General features: G+C 37.7%; 1 long non-coding RNA gene across 1 annotated transcript in view; it reads left to right on the top strand.

The window, feature by feature from the left end:
* Positions 1 to 23,413, top strand: part of LOC122740914 — an 89,795-nt gene that overhangs the window by 53,408 nt on the left and 12,974 nt on the right. Inside the window, exon 4 of the long non-coding RNA XR_006354785.1 lies at positions 11,425 to 11,609. This is a non-coding gene — a long non-coding RNA (uncharacterized LOC122740914). The remainder of the gene's footprint in view (positions 1 to 11,424; positions 11,610 to 23,413) is intronic.

Below are 23,413 nucleotides of genomic sequence, written 5' to 3'. Positions count from 1 at the left end.
ATAACTGTGAATGTGAATGGGATGAACTCTCCTATAAAATGGAAGCAGATAGCAGAGTGGATTAAACACCATAATCCTACAATATGCTATTGACAAGAAACACATTTGAAGCAGATACACACAGTAAAGGTAAAAGTCTGGAGCAGAATATATTATACTTCAGCTGAAGTTTAAAAAAAAAAGCAGGTGTAACAATCCTTATCTCAGAGAAAGCAAAAACAAAAATTTTACCTAATTAAAAGAGATTGGGGCAGCTGGATGGCGCAGTGGATGGAGCGACGGCCCTGGAGCCAGGAGTACCTGAGTTCAGGCCTCAGACACTTGACAATTGCAGACTGTGTGACCCTGGGCAAGTCGCTTGACTCCAATTGCATCACTTTAAAAAAAAAAAAAAAACAAAGTTTAAAAAAGAGATAAGGAAGGAAACTACATCTTGCTAAAAGGTACCATAGATGATGAAGTAATATCAATATTAAACATGTATTCAACAGCATCCAAATTCTTGGAGAAGTTAAGTGAGTTACAGGAAGAAATAGATAGCAAAACTATATTAGTGGAGGACCTCAACCTCCCCCTCTCAAAACTAGACAAATCTAAACACAAAATTAATAAGAAAAATTAAGGAGGTGAATAGAATTTTAGAAAAATTAAATATGATAGACCTCTGGAGAAAATTGAATAAGAATAGAAAATAATATATCTTTTTCTCAGCACTACATATTACATACACAAAAATTGAACATGCATTAGGGCATAAAAACCTCAAATGCAGAAAGGCAGATATAGTAAACGCACCCTTTTCAGATCATGATGCAATAAAAATTATATGTAATAAAGGGCCATGGAAAGATAGAAAAAAATTAATTGGAAACTAAACAATCTCATCCTAAAGAATGAGTGAATCAAACAACAAATCATAGAAACAATCAATAACTTCATCCAAGAGAATGACAGTAATGAGATAACACATCAAAACTTATGAGATGCAGCCAAAGCAGTTCTTAGGGGAAACTTTATATGCCTAAATGCCTACATGAATAATATAGAGAAAGAGGAGATCAATGAATTGGGTATGCAACTAAAAAAGCTAGAAAAAGAACAAATTAAAAATCCCCATTAAATAACAAATAAGAAATTTTGAAACTTAAAGGAGAGATTAATAAAATTGAAAGTAAGAAAAATATGGAATTAATAAATAAAACTAAGAGCTGGCTTTATGAAAAAAATCAATAAAATAGATAAACCTTTGGTTAATTTGATTTTTTTAAAAAAAGAAGAAAACCAAATTACCAGTATCAAAAATTAAAAGGATGAACTCACCACCAACAAAGAGGAAATTAAAGCAATAATTAGGAGATCTTTTCCCCACTATATGCCAATAAATTTGACAATCTAAATGAAATGGATGAATATCTACAAAAATAGAAACTACCCACTTTAACAGAAGAGGAAATAGAATCCTTAAATAAGCCCATTTTAGGAAAAGAAATTGAACAAGTCATCAATGAACTCCCTAAGAAAAAAATCTCCAGGGCTAAATGGGTTTACAAGTGAATTCTACCAAACATTTAAAGAAAACTTAATTCCAAAAGTATATAAACTATTTGGAAAAATAAGTGAAGAAGGAATCCTACCAAATTATTTTATGAAGCAAATATCATGCTGATACTTAAACCAGGAAGAGCAAAAAGAGAGAAAGAAAATTATAGACCAATTTCCCTAATGAATATTGCTGCAAAAATTTTTAAAAGAATATTAGCGGGGGCAGCTAGATGATGCAGTGGTTAAAGCACCGGCCCTGGACTCAGGAGTACCTGAGTTCAAATCCGGCCTCAGACACTTGACACTTACTAGCTGTGTGACCGTGGGCAAGTCACTTAACCCCAATTGCCTCACTAAAAAAAAAAAAAAAAAAAAAAAAAAAAAAAAAGAATATTAGCAAAGAGATTATAGCAATTTATCACCAGGATAATACACTGTGACCAGATGAGATTTATACCAGGAATACAGGGCTGGTTCAATATTAGGAAAACTATCAACATAATTGACCACATCAATAACAAAAATAACCAAGATCATATGATTATCTCAATAGATGCAGAGAAAGCTTTTGACAAAAGACAGCATCCATTCCTATTAAAAACAGCTAGGTGGCTTAGTGGATAAAGCACTGGCCCTGGATTCAGGAGGACCTGAGTTCAAATCCAGTCTCAGACACTTGTCACTTAGTAGCTATGTGACCCTGGGCAAGTCACTTAGCCCTCGTTGCCCTGCAAAAATAAAAAAACACACACTATAGAGCATGGGAATAAATGGAGATTTCCTTAGGATAAATAGTATCTATCTTTATTCATTCATTCATTTATTTGTTGGTTTAGTTTATTCATTTATTTAGAATTTCCCCCAAGTTACATGTAAAAAACAACATTTTTTCACATCAATTTTTCTAAAACTTTGTGTTCCAAATTCTCTTCCTCCCTCCATCCTCAACACTCTCTAAGAAATCAAGCAATTCAATATGTCATACATGTGCAGTCATGCAAAACATCTTCACATTAGTCAGGTTGTGAAAGAAAACACAAAATAACTTTAGAAAGAGGAACTAACTACCATCAATTCTTTCTCTGTACATGAATTGCATTTTTCATACATCCTTCTGATAGCATCCTGTGCATCATTTCTTTCACAGTTACTATTGCTAACTGTATTACCCTCCATCCTATTCCCTCCCCTTGATAGTTACTCTCTTTTCTATCTTCTTTCACCCTATCTCTCCTCAAAAGTGTTTTGCTTTTTATTTCCCTCTACCCCAATCTGCCCTCCCTTCCTTCACCTCTACCCCTCCCTTCCCCTTCCTCTCTCACTTTCCCTCAGGGCAAAATATATTACTATACCCACTTGAGTGTGTATGTTGTTCGCTCTTTGAGTCAATTCTGATGAGAATAAGGCTGACTCACTCCCCCATTCCTTTCCCATCTTCCTCTCCACTACATAAGCTTTTTCTTGTTTCTTTTATGTGAGCTACTTTACCACCTTCCACCTCTTCCTTTCCCTTTCTTCCAGTGCATTCCTCTTACCCCTTAACTATAATTTACAGATGCCATTAAAGGCCATCTAGGTGACACAATGGACAAAGCACCAGACCTGGATCCAGGAGGCCTGAGCCCAAATCTGTTCCCAGACATAAGCCATCCCACCCTGCCTGGCCCACAAAAAACAAGGATAAATAAAAAATAAATGCTTTACAGATACCATCCCTTCATATTCAATTCACAAATGTGCCCTCTGTCTAAGTATATTCCTTTCAGCTACCCTAATTCTGAGAAAGTTCTAATGAGTTAGAAGTATTATCTTCCCATGTGGGAATGTAAACAGTTTAACATTTAATATCCCTCATTATTTATTTTTCTGTTTAACTTTTTATGCTTCTCTAAGGTCTTGTATTTGAAAATCAAATTTTATATTCAGTTCAGGTATTTTCATCACAAATGCCTGAAAGTCCTCTTTTTCATTGAAGTCCCATTTTCCCCTCTGAAAGATTATACGCAGTTTTGCTGGGTAGGTGGATTTTGGTTGTAATCCCAGTTCCTTTGCCCTCCAGAATATCATATTCTATGCCCTCAAGTCCTTTAATGTAGAAGCTGCTAGATTTTCTATTATTCTGACTGTTGCTCCACACTATTTTAATTCCTTTTCTAGCAGCTTGTGATATTTTCTCCTTGACATGGCATCTCTAGAATTTGGCTATGATATTCCTGGAAGTTTTCCTTTTGGGATGTCTTTCTGGAGGTGATTGGTGGATTATTTCAATTTCTATTTTATCTTCTGCTTCTAGAATATCAGGGCAACTGTCCCTGACAATTTCTTGGAAGATGATATCTAAGCTCTTTTTTTTTTTTTTTTTTGGTCATGATTTTCAAATTATCTCTCCTGGATCTATTTTCCAGATCAGCTGCTTTTCCAAGGAGATATTGTCCTCTATTTTTTTATTCATTTGGATTTGCTTTACTGTGTCTTGATTTTTCATGAAGTCTTTAGCTTCCATTTGCTCTATCCTAATTCTTAAGCAATGATTTTCTTCAGAGAGTTTATGTACCTCCTTTTCCATTTTGCCAGTTTGGCTTTTCAAGCTGTTGACTTTTTTTATCATGACCCTCTTGCATCACTCTCATTTCTCTTTCCACTTTTTCCTCTACCTCTCTTACTTTTTTCCCTCTACCTCTCTTACTTTATCCTTTTTGAGTGCTTACATGGCCTGAGACCAATTCAATTTTTCTTGGAAGCTTTGGATGTAGTTACTTTGATTTTATTATCTTCTTCTGAGGGTGTATTTTGATCTACCTTGCCACCAAAGAAGCTTTTGATAATCTACTGTTTTCTCTACCTTCTCATCTTGGCCACCTACTTCTTGGCTTTTAACTCCTCCTTAACCTGGAGCATTGCTTCCAGGACATAATGACCCAAGCTACACGGGGTTCCAGGTGGTACAATTAGGTTTGTTCTCAGCCTGCCTGGCCTGTAAATAACCATGGCCCACTTTCTCTTTAACCTGGAAGCAGAAATCTGATTGACATCTGATTCTCTAAAATCAAAAGTTTGGCATGCCTATGCCCCTCCCCCACTGGGCTGCTGCTACTCAAGACTGCTTACTAGTTCAGAATATGGGTGCTCTGCCTTAGCTCCAGCTAAGACTGCAGCTATTTCCCCCCAGCCATCCACTGGACTCCCTCACTGTTAGATGAGCTGAGTTTCAGAACAAGCCACCGATGCCTAGAGATTCCAAGGCTCTGGAGGTGTGGTCTGCCTGGGACTGGATCTGCACCATGCACTGAGCTCCTCTCTCACCCTGAACAGCAGATGATTCCAGCCACCTATTTAAGCTGCCTTTGGCTAGAAAATAGTCTCACTCTGTTCTTTTGTGGGTTATGTTGCTCCATGAGTTGTCTTATGGCATGTTTTGGGAGGTATATGGATGAATTCATCAGGAGCATGGAAAGTCAGAGCCTTTCCTCTGCCATCTTGGCTCCAACAGTATCTATCTTAAATCATCAGCAAGTATTATATGCAATGGAGATAGGTTAGAGGCATTCCAAATAAGATCAGTGGTGAAACAAGGATGTCCATTATCACCACTATTATTCAATATTGTACTAGAAATGTTTGCCTTAGCAATAAGAGAAGAAAAAGAAGTTGAAGGAATTAGAATAGGCAAGGAAGAAACAAAACTATCATTCTTTGCAGATAATATCAAATACTTAGAGAATCCTAAAGAATCAACTGAAATCTACTTGAAACAATTAACAACTTTAGAAAAGTGGTAGGATATAAAATAAATCCACATAAATCATCAGCATTTCTTTATATGACCAACAAAATCCAGCAGCAAGAGATAGAAAGAGAATTTCCATTTAAAATAACTGTAGGCAATATAAAATACTTGGGAGTCTACCTGACAAGGCAAACCCAGGAACTATATAAACACAATTACAAGACACTTTTCACTTAAATAAAATCATATCTAAACAAATGGAAAAATATATATTACTTATGGATAGGCCTTGCTAATATAATAAAAATGACAATTCTCCCTAAATTAATTTACTTATTCAGTTCCATACCAATCAAGCTAACAAAAATTATTTCATAGAGCTAGAAATTGCAATAACAATATTCATATGGAAGAATAAAAGGTCAAGAATATCATGGGAACTAATGAAAAATGCAAAGGAAGGTGGTCTAGCTGTACCAGATCTAAAACTATATTATAAATCGGAAATCATCAAAACCATTTAGTGCTGACTAAGAAATGGAGAGGTGGATTAGTGGAATAGTTTAGGCACACAAAAACACAGCAGTAAATGAATATAGCAATATCCTGTTTGATAAACCCAAAGACTCTAGCCTCCAGGATAAGAATCCACTATTTGATGAAAAACTGCTGGGAAAATTGGAAAATAGTATGTCAGAAACTAGATAAGCCAAAATCTTATACCATACACCAAAGTAAAGGCAAAATGGGTACAAGATCTAGACATAAAGGGTGACACCATAGGCAAATTAGAAGAGGAAAGAATAATTTAGTTATTAGATCTATGGAGAGGGGAAGAATTTATAACCAAAGATGAGATAGAGAACATTATGAAATGCAGAGTGGATAATTTTGACTACATTAAATTAAAATGTTTTTGCACAAACAAAAACAATACAAGCAAGATTAGAAAGAAAAAAGAAAGCTGGGAATAATTTTTAGACGGTGTTTCTGATAAAGGCCTCATATATAAAATATATAGAGAACTGTATCAAATATATAATACAAGTCATTCTCCAATTGAGAATTGGCCAAGGAAAAAAACAGGTAGTTTTCAGATGATACAACCATATGAAAAAATGTTCTCAGTCACTGCTGATTAGAGAATACAAATTAAAACTACTCTGAGGTACCACCTTACACCTGATCATTAATCATACATATGGATAAATTTAAAAGACCAACTGCATTTCACCTTGTAGTATTTATTTTTCCACATGGACACAAATCAAATAATTTTATGCATGGAGCCAGTTTCATTGTCATCTATGCATTCTACAGATTACTTCAAAATCTTCCATATTTTAGGCTTGGCTAAGTTATTTTTAATTTTTATTTTTCATGTGGTGGACAGAAGACCTGTGTTTCATCATTTCTGGGAACTCCTGGTATAGAAACTATCACCACCAATTCCGGATCAGCTACTATCTGTAATTTATTGTTTTATATCATTGCCTAGGGGCACTGAGAGATTTAATGCCTTCCTGTGGTCACACAGCTAGTATGTATCAGAGGCAGGACTTAAACCGAGGTTTCTCGTTCCAAGGTCAGTATTTTATGCTGCTATTTTGCCTCTCTACCTGGACTGTATCTTAAGGAAACAGAGGTTTAAGGTAGAATTTGTGCATTTATATTTTAAAAACAATTCTTAATTGTTTTCAATCCTTCTAAATTCCTGTTTCCAGAGTTAAAATTGAAAGGATTTTAATACCTAAAAATATAGAAATTCAAAAATAGGAATGATATTTTCATATAAATGTATAAATATATGTGCATATATTTTCAGTTGAAAGCTTGCCACCTTCAAACTTAGTTGTTGACAGAGGGAATTATCCTAAATCTCAGTTTTAGCTGACTTGTGATCTCCACAAAATCAAATGTCTTTTTCATTTGTGATTAAAGCCTTTAGAAGGTCTGGGTTAGATTATAGCTCACTCATGAATTTGTGACATGTCCTTGGGCAAATTGCTTAAGCAATCTCTGTATTTCCTGTGTGTATAGTGAAGATAATCATACCTCACAGAATGTCATGATTCTTGAGATGACCTTTTTTAGGACTTTTGAGGTTTTTAGTTATAAAATATAGTAAAAAAGCAAGATAATGCATAGAAAAGTAATTTCTATACAGAGATAAATATTTATAATACATATGTTAAAATATACACATATAAATGTTTGTAGATAAATGCATCAGAATGAAATTGTGCTTTTCTACCAATTTCATTCTCATAGTCCTTCATGAAGAACTTGACCCTATAATCACACCTATCAAATTTGAAAATGATATCAAGCTAAGACTGATAGCTCATTGAAATCATCTTGAGCTCCTTCTGGTCTTCATACAAGAAAAGAATGTGACTAGTGGTGCATAAGTAGACCTTGCACATGAAATAAATACCTACTCCCCTCTTTTTTTCAACTAAATGCTGTTTGTTTACTGCTGTATCTTTGCTTATTTCTACTATAGAAATGGGTTCTAATCCAAACCAGGGACCCTCAAGCATTGAAGGACTAAAATACTTATGAGAAAATGTGTGAATGGAGTCGTCACAAATATGACAGATGCTACTTTAAAATGGAACACCAAGTACTCTGGCCCCTCACTGCCCCTCTCCCAAGGTTCTCCAGTACCCTTAAAGGAATTTGGACGTCTCTAGACTCTCTGAAAATGACTCACTACCCACTTAAGGAGTTCCTTCTGATCATATGGGTCGGTCTTCTGAACCCCAGTTCCAGTTAGCCACTACCAAAGAACTATTTACTTCAAAGGCACAATAAAAAATATAGAAACTGACTCCCCAACATATGTGGCATAATTCCCCCATATACCACCTCAGTCTCTGGGGAAGGTAAAGGGATTAATTCTATGGCTTAGCTCAATTCCTATGTTGTAACATTTCTCTAAGTTCCAAGTCCAAACCTGAATTTGGGCTTGAGTACCAGGCACCCTGACTTCTTGGGGCTTTGTTGGGCTGAGTAGCTGCAACATCCTACCTGGGATCCTGGGTCTAGTGGGAATTCTTCAGTCTGAAACTAAAAACTGAGGATAAATGAAACATACCCCATACTCATTTTTCAGAACTGGGGTAAAAGGAGAAGGGAGGGCTTCTGTTCAGTTCATGGTGTCCAATGTGAAAGGTAAACTGTATGTGATCTTCACAGCAAGACAGAGCTCTGAGGAAAAAGAGAGACTGTCCAGGTATGGCTAACTTGTTTTGGTTAAGTAGCCAATGAAAAGAGGCTACTCCTACCCATATGGTAAAAGATACAGGATGCCTCCATGTCAAACAATCTAGACATCCCCAGGGCAAAGTTCTTACAAGTAAACAAAGAAACAAACAACCAAACACACTCTGTAGATGCAAGCCCATTTTTCTTTGACTTGAATGGTATTCTCCTTGCTAATTAGTATCTGACTGAGCTTCCTAATGGGGAGTCAGTTTTTGTTCTAAGTAATGAATCTTATTATCTATAGGACTTAACTGAATGGAAAATAGAAAGGAAAAGATATTCACAGTTGGGATGGGCAGATCTTGCTAGTTACTTTTCTATGAATTCCATAAACCAAAATTTGAAAGTTCGTGTGCCCTCACACTCCTGTCTTTCACTTTTGTAGAAATTCCAAATCCAAAAGTTCATTGTGCACAATCCCACAAAACCAAATGGATGAATATGAAACTGAAGGCCAGTCATAGATAACTGAGACCACTCCACTAGAGAACTCCTGCCAGGCTGACATTGGACCCTTAACAACTACTCTTTGAAATCTATGTAATAATCATGCATTATTCTAACAAGAAGATGATCCAATTTAATCTCAAAAATGCTACTAATAGCTAAACTGTCACATTTAGAATATCTGCAACTTCTCTTTTTATGTCTGAACTTTGCTATCTATACATATTGGAAATTTAGACTTTAATAAAAGTCTACAAAAAGAACTTATGGTATATGCATTTTGGGATGGTGTAGAATAAACAAAAAAGATCTGTGCATTTAAACTAGGAAATCATCTGTTTGTATTCTTCAGTGTATACATTAGCTAGTTTATCTGAAGGAATTCTCGGAACACTTGTAATATCTAGGATATTTCCTGTTTTGTTTCATTTCATGAAAGGTTGTAAGGGAATGAAATTGATAGCAAAGCATAATTTCATGTCTATGCATTTTTATAAAATTCTATATGGGTATATTTTCTAAATATGTATTCTAAATGTTTATATCTTGATGGAAATTACTTTTCTAAGTGTTATCTTGCTTTTCTATTAGTTTATGCCTAAGAATCTCAAAAGTCCTTAAAATATGTCATTTCAGGAACCATGACACCCCGTGAGGTATAATTATCTTCATTATACACATAGGAAACAGAAACAGTGATTGCTTAAGCAATTTGCCCAAGGCCATGCCACAAATTCATAAATGTGCTACGATTTAACCTGGATGTGCTAAAGGGTGCTGCTTTAATCACAAATGAAAAGCACAGCTGATTTTATGGTCATCACAAATCAGATATAACAGATTTAGCATAATTCCTTCTGTAAAAAAATATAGTTTGAGGGTGGCAAGTTTTCAGTTGAGATTATATATGTAGCCTTTATGAACTCTATATCACAATTCCCACTCTTATTGGCAAGTTGGATTCCCAAGGCAAGGATTCATCTTTTCTTGAGGGATATCATGGTACCCCAGAGAGGATGGGATATCTTTCTAATACAGTACTATCAGATCAAGCTTTGATTCTCATGTGTTCTCCCCCATATCAATCAACAATGACAGTATCTCCCTTATGTCCTTAATAGCCTCTAATGATTATTGCCCCAGTATCTCTATTCCAGTTAACACCAATTGGATTTTACAAAATTAGATTTTACATCTTCTTTTCACTGAGAAGATATAGCAGGAACTGAGATAAAAACATCACTCCCTTAATTGGGGACCCACTCTCCTCTATATCACCTTGGTCCCTGGGGAAAGTGGGCTTGAATTTAAAAATGTTGAAAAGTATTTGTCCCACCAAATTTACTTTGAAATGTAGCATATCTCACGTACAAAGTCATTTCCTTGTTCACAGAAACCACCATCTCAGTGTTGATTCAATGTTGGGCTGGGTAAAGAAGGTCACTAGGGTTTTGCTCTTCATCTGCATCAGCTGATTGAGTCTTGGTGTTCCTTTAGCCTTTCAAGACTCATGAAGTCATGGACTAGTCCTTTCAATTCTCAATGCTTTACCTAAGGCAAGAAAAAATAGACACAAGTCACAGAAGTAACAGCAGGGCCATGAGCTCAAGGTTTATGTTGACCCAGGTGGGGACCTGGGAGGTTCTTGGCATTCTTTCTACCAAGAGGCTTTCAGTAGTTATTGGCTTCTCATTAAAAACCAAACAGGAATGAGCAAAATTAAGCCATTGGGTCCTTTTGTATGCATCCCCAGTTGTGGCTGAGAAGTTGGTCATTTCTCATTACATGTTCAATAGACTGTAAATAATCATAGAATACTTAAACATCTTCTGAAGTCTACCTGAGGGCTTGGGGCATCTATCTTAGTTACTGGCCCTGAAGTTGGGGAGGACCTGAGTTCAGTGTGACCCTGGACTTAACCCTAATTGCCTTAAACATCCAGGGCCATCTCCAATCATCCTGATATATATCTTGCCACTGGACCCAGCCAGGGTTTTCATTGGCTAGTCATCACTTCTGCATGTATGAATATACAGATAATGTACACTCTATCTTAAAAATCTCTATATATTTAGAAATTAATTAATTAATTGTAATTTAAAATCCTAAAACATGTTCTGGGTCATGTGAGAAACAAGATGGAGGACGAGACATCTTCTCTGATTCCCATAACCTCTCAAACTTATTCACAGAAATTATGTGTCAAAGATAAAGCAACTTCAATTATTTTCATGGTCTAAGAAACTAAGAATCCAAAAGAAGGTAAAAACAACAACCCTCTCTGCACCCCATGAACTAATTCTCACTGATTCTGAGCTCACTCAACACTCTTCTCCCATCTCTCATACTACATTGTGGCTACACTAGCAAATTCAAATACACAACACAGGCTTACAAAAAAATCCACCCCACCCTTAATCCCCCTATCCTCTTTCCAGGGCTGTGGAGACCCCAACTCCAGACAAGAAATTTTCACTGGCTGTGATAGTCAACCAGGTGGCCACAGTTCCCCAGAAGCAAAAGCCTGCTGGGTACTATAACCCTCTAGAACAAGCACTGGAAAGCTGTGAATTGCTAAACTGAGGAACAGAGGGAGTCGCATAGGACATCAGTAAAGTACATGGTATGTGTGTGGGGGGAGGGGGTGAGAGGCTGTGCAGTACTCCACTAAGCCTGAGGGAAAAAGCACAGCATCTTTCTAGGGACAATACTGACCATCCAAATGTGATTTGGGGCAGAGACATAGGCAGATGAACTCTGAATTGTCCAACGTGGGAGGAAGCTGAGAAGCTTTGAGATAAAGTCCCCAAGGAAACCTCAAAGGAGAGGGAGTTAAAAAGTGAGTGATGGGGAAAATAAACAGTGGAGGGAAGGATTGAAGTTACCAAAGATTTCAGGAAAAATAATAATCAAGGACCTTGAACACAGACAAAGCAACAGGGAAAACAGTAATTACAGAAAGAAATATGACCTCTAGATCTAGCAATCAAGTTTAGACATCTATGAACAAATACTACAAAACAAAAGAAAGTGATTCAACAATTGATAAGACAGAGAACCTGTGGAATTGAAGGAGGACGTGGAACCACAATATGCCATTCCTAAGTGGTTCAAAAGAGAAGTGAGAAGTATGGAAGTAGAATTTATGGTGTACACAACAAAAATAATGGGCAGAATAGAAAAACTGGAATCTGTAAGGGCAAGCCTCTCTAATGAAACAAAATAGAGAACAATAGTTTGAGAATGTAAATATATAGAACTGAAGGATATTCTAGAAGAGAAGAAAAAGTAACAAAAGAAAATACACTCACTATACAAGTTAAACCTACTGATTTTGAAGACAACATGAATAGAGACAACCTTAAGATTATAGTCTTCCAAAATAACATTAAAAGACAAAATATGTTGCTGCCATAATGAAGGAAATAATAGAACTGTCCAGAACTTCTGAAGGAAAGTAATAGCCCACTAGAAAACATAGGAGGGAAAGGAATAACATGTTCCAAAGAACAATGGAGCACAGAATGCAGCCCAGAATGACCTACTCTGCAAATCTGAGCTTAAACACACATGGAAAAGATAGACATGCAATAATAAAGAAGCATTTGAAACATGTTTAGAAAGAAAACCAGAACTGAAGGGATTTCTTCTTGAATACCACAAACAAAAATGTAGGACAACTGAATAAGTATAACAAGCAAGGATTGCAGCTGCAATAGAGTGCCAGCTGAGAGAAAAGTAAGAGACTTCTTTCTATTGTACACAAGGATACAGGGGTGAAGGTAGAAATCTGGTAGAGGTAATAGTAAAACATATGGGACATTTTGGACAGCACCTAGCAACACCTTGCCTACAAGTGGATCAATTGTGTGTGTGTGTGTGGGGGGGGGATTACATTACAACATGGAAGGGTACATGAAAGAGGGGGAGAGGGCAGGGAGATAGAGAGGAGTGTGTGATGTGTTGGGGTCAAATCAAGTGCTAGTACTAAGGGGAATGTGACCTCTATAGTTTCAGAAAGAGAAGAGCTTATAGGAGAGTGGATAAGGAAGAGGAGGAGGAAGAGTGGAAAAGGGAAGAGAAAAAAAGGAAAACTTTGGTGGTGGGAAGGGGTTCCATTGGTGCTCCTATGGGTTGTAGGGGCCAAATTTAATATGGGGAGAGTTAATTGGGTGGCTTGCTGTAATATTGGGGTTCAGAAAATGAGGGACCTCTAGGTCCAAAGATTCCTCCCCTCCAAACTGCCCTTTTTAGTTATTTCTCCCAGACCAATAAGAAAGGAGGTTAACAGCCTCTTTTCCACAAACAAATCAGGTTTTATTTAATGGGAATAAAATATACAGCAAAGGTGAAATTAATTAAATCAATGACAAGGGAATAGGGAAAGAGGAAAATGGATAATCTCCCTGGCTCTAGCAAAGGCTGTCTCAAACCCAAACTTGCTTTCAGCTCAACTAATTCAAAGGGCTGGATTTGACTCACCACCAGGGGTCCGTAATTTCTATGGGAGTCAGCAGCCAGTCTCTAGTTCGCTCCAAATGCTCCTCCAAGGCCAGAGAGTTCGAGAGAGAGCCACTTACTGTTAGGGTCCCTTTCTCTACCTTTTTCTTCCTCCCCCAAAGGGGAGGTCCTTCAAGTAGTGTGGCTGAGACTGGTTCCCTGTTGATGGCGCAGTCCACAGCCTCTGAGGACATTCCTCAGGGTTGGCCAAGTTAAGCTAGGGCTAACAGGGTAGGCCAGGTGTGGTTAAAATCTAATCATCTTTAAGTGGGTACTTAGTAGTTTCTCATTCACACCCAATTCAAACACTACTAAGTCAATCAAGTCGGACCCCTGGTCATCTGCCAAATTCCATTATTTTACCACAGGGTGAAGAAGGATGGTCTTTGAAGGGAGTTGTGGATCACATACTGGATATGGCCTGTGGAATTTGCTGCTTGAAAAGTCTCCTCATGCTACATTGGTAGGAGAGGACATTGAGACAACTGGCACCTTGGGAATGAAAGCATGAATCCAAGGAGGAGAATTTGAGATAAATGTAGGGAAAAGCTAACCAGGGAAAGGTATAGGCCAGTGGTCAGATGCATAATAATGGATGTAGGTCAGGAGAGGTCTTCTCTAGAGACAGTATCCTCTCTGTCACTTGCAATAATTGAATTTGTTCTGGGAATAAGGCACAATGGAAAAGGGGAATCCATGAGGCAAACTCATCAAGGCAGGGGCAGAAACCACATAGGGGGAGAGATTTAGGTAAATACTTTGGAAGATTTTATTGCATGAGGAATATAGAGAAAAGAGAGTGACCAGATAATTATAGGGGTCATGAATCAGACCAGAAAGGGAGGGTGGATAATGAAGAGAGTGAAATAAATCTTTTTTTTTTTTTCAAAAAGAAGCACACACACAAAAAGAAATTAAAAAACCTAATGAATAGAACTAGTTGAAGGGGCGGATAGGAAGGAGAAATCTTTTAGACTAATTAATTGAGAGGAAAAGTGGGAGAAGCAGGAGATAAAAAAGAAACTAATAAGCAAGACACTAGAAGAAAAAGGATAACAAATAAGATAAAGGGATCCCACAGGAGGGAAAGAGAGCCAGAACATTCTAAATGGATGCATAACCCTAATATTAAAGATAATATTATAAAAATACTAGAAAGAAACAGATCATATATTGCTCACAGCTAGGGGCAGATGCATGTTTAACCAAACAAGAGATAGAGGAAATTACAAAAGATAAAATAGTTTACTTGAAACTGAATAGCTTCTGCAAGACAAAATAAATGCATCTAGGATAAACAAAGGAAAGTAGTTAAATGGGGGAAAAAACTTTTTATCTTTATCAAATTTCTCTGATAAATGCTTTGTATCTGAAACATATGACTAATAGTCATTCCCCAATAGATAAATGGTCAAGACATATGGACTAACAATTCTCAGAAGGAAAAATATGAAGTATTCAGAACCACATGAAAAAATACTCCATTGTAAACCAAGTCAGACTCTCTCTTTAGGGAATTTAGATCTCTCTTTCCCCCAAAGGGAAAGATACCTGGAGAATGCAAAGTCCAGTTCTTGAGATTTAAATCCCTTGTTTCCCTAAAGGGAAGAAAACCATAGGAAGATGATGCTTGTGAAATTAAAGAAGATTTTTTTTTTATTAAGCAGGGAAGAAAAACATGTGCATGGGAACTTCCCAGACTATGCTGATCAGCATGCCAAGTAATGGATGGGGAGAGTATATATACATTTCAAACAAAAGAAGGCAGGGTATTTAAGGAGAAAGTCAGGAAATACTAAAAAGGAATAAGTCATGGACCCCCATCCCCAAAGGAGAGGGGGAGATCCTGGAGGAATTCCTGGTATTAGAGCTGTGGCCTTTCGATACACAAATCAGAATGCATTCTTGGTGATAAGCAGTCCACAGTTCAAGGCTTGAGCATAGACAATGAGATAAGAGGATGTCTCCAAAAACCATAAACCAGGATGTATCCAAGAACACTATAACCAACAGTTAAGGGAGTTCTCTGAAGATAAGGATATCTCTTAAAGGTCCATAAAACACCAAATGGGTCAGGGTCAGCTTCAAAGCTAGTATGAGCTTAATTGGCTCCAGAGTTGCTGATTTTCTGAACATCCAGCTGGGTTTACTCTAGGTCACCACAAAGGATTATTGGCATGTCAAGCCACTGTATCTTACTAAAACATCCAGTCCTAATATATCCCTTCTGATTTACCTGGATAATTGGGGAGTTTCAGCACAAATTCACTTAACATCACTAATAATAAAAGAAATGCCATTCAAAACAACCCTGAAGTTTTACCTCACAGACAGCAAATTGGTAAAAATAGAAAAAAAAAGAAGCCACAGTCTGTGTTGGAGGAGTTGTGGAAAAATAGATAGGAGGAATAGAAAGGGTAGCCAAGTGGCTAGCAACTCCAAATAACAGAGGGAGAAAGCTATCTATTTTTTCAGGGCTTTAAGGCAAGCAGAAAAAGGAGCCTACCAGATGAGGTAGCTCAGCCACTTTCCTTACTTGGGAGATTGTGTAATAAGTAAGGAAGGATATCAGATGATGTGGCAACTAGGAATGTCTTAATTTTGGAGTACCTTTTGTGTTGCCTAACATCTGTTTTTGGGGGAGTAGACATTTTTCCCTTTAGTTAATTTCATTATCATAATGATAGTTAGCATTTAGATAGTGCTTACTATGTGCTGGGCACTTACTAAGTGCTTGTCAATTGTTTTCTTTGATCCTCACAATAACCATGGGATGTAGGTGCTGTTATTATCCCCATTTTACCATCAGAATGTCTAGGTGGGACCAGATGTCTAAGATAGTAGAGACCTCTCTCCAAGGTATTGTTATTGAATCACTTTTTCAGTCATGTCTGATTCTTCATGACCCCATTCGAGGTTTTCTTGGCAAAGATACTGGAGCACTTTGCCATTTTCTTCTCCAGCTCATTTTTTTTTGTGGGGCAATGAGGGTTAAGTGACTTGCCCAAGGTCACACAGCTAGTACATGTCAAGTGTTTGAGGCTGGATTTGAACTCAGGTCCTCCTGAATCCAAGGTCAGTGCTTTATCCACTGTGCCACCTAGCTGCCCCTTCTCCAGCTCATTTTATAAATGAATAAAGGAGGCAAACATGATTAAGTGACTTGCCCAGGGTCATACAGCTAGTGTCTGAGGCCAGATTTTAATTCAGGTCTTCCTGACTCTAGGCCCAGAACTCAATTCATAGTGCTACCTAGCTGTTGACAGGGACAAAAGTCTCATTTATTGTTCAGGTGTTAATGAGTTGCAATCTGCATCATTTCAATGGATTAAGCACTGAACCAGGAGTCAGGAAGACCTAAATTCAAGTCTAGCCTCAAATACTAGCTGTATGACCCTAGGCAAGTCACTTAACCTCTGGATGCCTTTGTAAAATAAGGATAATAATAGCACCTACTTCGGGATAAAATAATATTCATAAAGTACTTTACATACTTTAAAATGTTGTATCAGTGCTAGCAGCTATTATTATTATTATTATTATTTGAGGGAACACCCATATTAATGCAGTCAAGGATAAGTGCAGCTCTCTTGTAAGGTTTCTTTTGAATCTTACTTTTCTGAGTCATGATCATTTCTTTAACTGATATAAGACAGTTGACACAATGAGGAGGCCAAAGGAGCAAAAAAACTGCCTTGAAAAACATTTTATTTTCTTGCCAAGTTGAGAGATGTGGAACCAGGGGTGATACTGGTTTGAAATCCACATTTATTTGCAAAATATTACAAAGAGGGATGATGGAAGATTATGAATAATATTGCCTCAAAAAACAGAAAAGTGCAGTGGAGGGGAAAATAAGCCTGCAGAAAGCTTGGCATGAAATCAAACTAAGCTAGATAATACAGGGAATACACAAACTTGAAAATAGAAGGAAGATGACAAGTAAATGTGTCATAGGGCTCTCTACCCTCAGTCTTCATGCTATGTGTGGGTTCAGTGTAGAGAGAAGAAAATGTATTCTTGTCTTGGGCCTCAGTCCAGTCTAAATTTGACACAAATACCAGACAAATTACCCAAAAATCAAATAACAAAGCAAATTGAGTCACATCTACAAATATTACCTGGAAAACCCATATAATAAAATCATTCTTAACTGTTCATAAATGAATGGAAGACAATTGCCACTTTTGTTGTCAATAACAGGACTACTACTAGTTGGCAGATAGTCCATTTCTAATGCTGCTGCTGTCAATCATGCTAGCTCAGCTCCTCCAACTTTTGCTCTCTCAGCCACCAATTACTGAGGCTCTGCCTATACATCCATCTTTTGCAGTTTTACTAAGTGGAACTCAAGATAATTTTCAGAGACCCAGGCTAGTGATTAAGAATATAAGAATTAAAAGGAAGTTTTTGACCATAAATCAAATGAATTTATGCTGTAATCATTTGAGTTGAGGCAATTGGTCAGTTGGTTGTGATTGGGGTTTTTCTAATGAAAGAGCTAGGTAGCCACTGAGGATATATGTCCTCCCTACAGAAAGGGAATCCTGATTCTCCTCCTTAATTAATTCTCTATATCTTTCATGCCAGTAGTTTTTCTCAACTTTTTCTTCTCACTTCAAACCTCCCATACCACTCCCTCCCCCAGCTCTCTCTGCTAAGGATTTTGCATCATAATTTATTTACTACCTCTTCTCCCCTTTTTCTACTCTCACATCCCTCTGACATCATGCCCTACTATCTCCTCCAACCAGTCTCTGATGATGAAGTGGCCCATCTGCTTGCCAAAGCCAACCCCTCTACATGTGCTCGTGATTCCAACCATCTTATCTACTGTGGCAGACTGGCACCACCATCAACCACCATGTCTAATTTTTAATCTCTCCTTTTCTACTGGTTCTTTCCCTTCTACCTACAAACATCCAAATCATCTTCATTCTATAAAAGGAGAAAAACAAGAACAACAACAACCTTCCTTAAATCTTACAATGCCCTCCAGCTATTGTTCTTTATATTACTTCTCTTTCTCAACCAAACTTCTTGAAAAAGCTGTCTATAATCACTGCCTTGAAATACCTTCAAATAATGCCAGAAGATAATCCCTGGAGAAGCAGAACCCACAAAAGGATGGGATGAGATCATTTTCCAACTAAAGATGGTTTAGAAGGTCAGCAGGAAAGAATGGAGCCCAGACCCAGGTCATGTTGGCACAGATTCAGGCCCAGGCAGGCCACACCAGAGAAACAGACCTCTGGAGCCTTGGTAACAGTGATGGCAATGGATCTCTAGAACTCAGCTCACAGACCAGTGAGAAGGTCAAGCAGTTGGCTGGGGGTAGATTGCAGGGGACTCTGCTGGTGCTAAGGTGGAACTCTGTTGTATTGTCTATGCTCAGAACCAGGAAGCAGTCTTGAGTGGCAGCAGCCCAGTGAGGGAGGGGCACAGGCATATCTGAAGCTAGCACCCATAGTGAAACAGAATTCTGTTCCCAGGTTAAAGATCAAGCAGGCCTGTGGTTACTTACAGACCAAAGCATAGTCCGGAGGAATGTAAAACATGCTTCTCATTAAGTCATACCACCTTGGACCCCCTGAAGCTTGGACAGTGTGCCCTGGAAGCAGTGCCCCACTTTAAGACAGAGTTAAAAGTCAAAAAATAGGCTAGGAAAATCAGTAGACAGAAAAAAATGCTGACCCTAGAAAGCTTCTTTGGTGACAAGAAAGATCAAAATACTCCCTCAGAAGAAAATAACAAAGTCAAAGCTCCTATGTCCAAAGCTTCCAAGAAAAATATAAGTTGGTCTCAGGCCATAGAAATGCTCAAAAAGGATTTTGAAAATAAAGTAAGAGAGGTAGAGGAAAAAATGGAAATAGAAATGAGAGAGATGCAGGAAAGTCATGAAAAAAATTCAACCGCTTGAAAAGCCAAATTGGCCAAATGGAAAAGGAGATACAAAACCTCTCTGAAGAAAATAATTGCTTAAAAATGAGAACTGAGCAAAAGGAAGCTAACGACTTTATGAGAAATCAAGACACAGTAAAGCAAAACCAAAAGAATTAAAAAATAGAAGGCAATGTGAAATATCTCCTTGGAAAAACAACTGAGCTAGAATATAGATAAAGGAGAGATCATTTGAAAATAATTGGACTACCTAAAAACCATGATCAAAAACAGAGCTTAGATATCATCCTCCAAGAAATGGTCAGAGAAAACTGACCTGATATTCTAGAAGCAGAAGATAAAATAGAAATTGAAAGAATCCACTGATCACCTCCTGAAAGAGATCCCAAAATGAAAACTTCCAGGAATATTATAACCAAATTCCAGAGCTCCCAAGCCAAGGAGAAAATATTACAAACAGCAAGAAATAAATAATTCAAGTATTGTGGAGCCACAATCAGGATAACACAAGATCTAGCAGCTTCTACATTAAAGGATCAAAGGACATGGAATATGATATTCCAGAGGGCAAAGGAACTGGGTTTACAACCAAGAATCACCTACTCAGCAAAACTGAGTATAATCTTTCAGGGGAAAAATGGGAATTCGATGAAAGACAGTACTTTCAGGCATTCATGATGAAAAGACCTGAACTGAATAGAAAATTTGACTGTCAAATACAAGACCTTAGAGAAGCATAAAAAAGGTAAACAGGAAAAAGAAATCATGAGGGATATTAAAAGGTTAAACTTGTTTACATTCCTACATGGGAAGATGATACTTCTAACTCATAAGAACTTTCTCATTATTAGTATAGCTGAATGGAGTATACTTAGAGGGCACAGGTGTGAGTTGAATAAGAAGGGATGATATCTTTAAAGCATTTATTTTTTATTGTGGTTTTTTTTTTTTTTGGCGGGTCAGCCAGGATTGGGTGGCTTTCCCAGGATCATGTAGCTGGTGAGTGTCTTGTGTCTGAGGCCAATTTTGGGCTCAGCTTCTCCTGGGTTCCAGGCTGGTGCTTTGTTCACTGTGCCACCTAACTGTCCCATGTTGATATCTTTAAAAAATTAAAATTAAGTGGTCAGAGGAATGCACTGGGAGAAAGGAAAAGGTAGAGGTAGACTTTGGTAAAGTATCCCACATAAAAGAAGCAAGAAAAAGCATATGGAGTGGAGGGGAAGATGGGGGAGGTGTGGGACAGTGAGTGAGCTTTACTCTCATCAGAATTGGCTCAAAGAGGGAATAACATATACACTCAATTAGGGATAGTAATATATCTTGCCCTGAGGGAAAGTGGGAGGGGAAGGGGATAAGGGGGAGGGGTGAAGGAAGGGAGGGCAGATTGGGGGAGGAGGCAGTCAGAAGCAAAACACTTTTAAGGAAGGATAGGGTGAAAGAAGATAGAAAATAGAGTAAATATCAAGGGGGAAGGAATAGGATGTAATGGGATTTGGCAGATGCCTAGGGACCCCACCTGAAGATTGATTTGGAATTGATTGAATTGGGTGAGACTGACTGAGAACTTACTTAAGGTTGATTAAATCAAGACCATGCCTGGCCAGCCCTGAGTGGGGTGTTGTTCTTAAAGGCTGTGGACTATGACATCAACATGAGACCACCCCCAACCAATCAGCTTGAAGGACCTCCCCTTCTGGGGAAGGGGGTCAGGAAGTAAGAAGTGAGGCTGGCTTCTTGGCCCTGGTCTTTTTAGTTCCAGAACCTCGGGTTGGTGGCAGAAAGGAAAGGACAAGAAGGAGGCCAGTCTGAATCCTAAGAAAGATAGGCTTTTCTTTCTGTACTTTCTGTATTCCATGTGTTCTCTCTTGGCTCTTTAATAAATGCTTAATGCCAAAAACTGGTGCTGACATTTCTAGCTTATAAGTTCTCCCCCAATACTGGGGGTAGAAACAAGGTAACCACACATTAGATTTTTGGGGTTTTTTGGTTTTGTTTTTTTTTGGCTTGGCAATGAGGGTTAAGTGACTTGCCCAGGGTCACACAGCTAGTAAGTATCAAGTGTCTGAGGCCAGATTTAAACTCAGGTCCTCCTGAATCCAGGGCTGGTGCTTTATCTACTGCACTACCTAGCTGCCCCCACACATTAGATTTCAAACTTCACAGAGGGTAATACAGTTAGCAATAGTAACTGTGGAAGAAAAAACTTGAAGGAAGTTTGTCTGATAGGTCTCAGTTCTCAAACATATAGAGAAGTGAGTCAAATTTGTTAAAATGAGAGCCATTCCCCAATTGATAGATGATCAAAAGACATAAAATTTTCATGTGAAATAATCAAAGCTACCTATAGCCATATGAAAAAAAAAATTCTAACTCACTACTGATTGGAGAGATTCAGGTCAAAACAATTCTGGGTACTACCTCATACCTATTGGATTGGATAATAGGACAACAGAGGAAAATGACAAATGTGGGGGATATGGGTAAAATAAGCCATTAATGCACTCTTGGTAAAGCTGTAAACTGATTCAAACATTCTATAGAGCAGTTTGGAACTATGGCCAAGGGGCTATAAAACCATGCACACTCTTTGACCTAGCAATACCACTACTAGGTTGATATCCTAAAAGAGATTTTAAAAACAGTTGAATTCAAAATTGGGGTGATGCCCATCAGTTGGGGAAAGGTTGAATAAATTGTGGAATGAGATTAGGATGGAACACTATTGTGCCGTAAGAAATTATGACCAGGCTTCTATCAGAATTTATGAAAAATTCAATCCCCTTACAGAGAAGGAACTGATGATATCTGAATACAGATTGAAGTATATTTGCTTTTGTTAATTCCTCTTTCTAAAGTTTTTTTTGTCTGTTTTCTTTTACAACCTGACTAAGGTGAAAATGTTTTTCATGACTGCACATGTATAACTTATATTGAATTGCTTGCATTCTTAAGGGGGGGGGAGGGAGGAAGAGAATTTAAAACACTAAGTTTTAAAAATCGATGTGATTTGTTTATACATGTAACTTGGGGAAAATTCTAAACAAACAAACGAATGAATGAATAAAATGAGTAAATAAATGAATGATCAAGCAAATAAATGGATAAATGAATGGGTGAATGGATGAATGAATAAATGAATAAATAAATAAGTATATAGATAGATGATAGATAAAATCACTGCCTCTACTTCCTCTTGTCTCTCTTCTAAATCATTTGTATGGCCTCTGATCTCATTATTTAACTAAAACTGGCTCTTTTCAATGTTATCAATGATCTTTTTAAATTTTTTTTTTTTAGTGAGGCAATTGGGGTTAAGTGACTTGTCCAGGGTCACACAGCTAGTAAGTGTTAAGTGTCTGAGGCCAGATTTGAACTCAGGTACTCCTGACTCCAGGGCCAGTGCTCTATCCACTGCGCCACCTAGCTGCTCCCATCAATGATCTTTCAATCAATCACCAAATCTAATGGATTCTTGATTCTCACCTTTCTTCATCATGAGACACTGCTAACCACATTCTTCTCATTAATACTTACTCCTCTTTGGGTTTTCATAATTCTCTCTTGCTTCTCTTCCTAATAGTCTGATTGCTCCTTCTCAGTGTCTTCTGCTGGATCTTCATATGTCATACCTACTACATGTGAATATCCCTCAAGGCTCATTCCTGGGCCCTATTCCTTTTTACTCTTTATCCTCTCTCCCTTGGCAATCTCAATATCTCCCTTAGATACAATAATCACCTTTTTGCAGATGATTCCTAGATTGATATATCCAGCTCTAGCTTCTCTACTGAGGTCAAGCCCTGCATCACCAACCATCTATTGAATATTTCAAACTACATGTTCCATAGGCAGCTCAGATTTGATATGCTCAAAACAGAAATCATTATCTTTCCTCCCAAATGCTCCTCTCTTCTGAACTTTTCTATTACTATTGAGGGGAAAACTATTTTTGCAGTCACTTAAATTTACAGCCTTTGTGTTATGCTTGCTTCCTCTATCTCACTAACACCACGTCTAATCATTTGC

The sequence above is a fragment of the Dromiciops gliroides genome, chromosome 2 (genome assembly GCF_019393635.1).
Source record: "Dromiciops gliroides isolate mDroGli1 chromosome 2, mDroGli1.pri, whole genome shotgun sequence".
In the NCBI taxonomy this organism is placed as follows: Eukaryota; Metazoa; Chordata; class Mammalia; order Microbiotheria; family Microbiotheriidae; genus Dromiciops; species Dromiciops gliroides.
The sequence above is the reverse complement of the archived record's forward strand: the minus strand, read 5'-3'. Positions and strand labels throughout refer to the sequence as shown.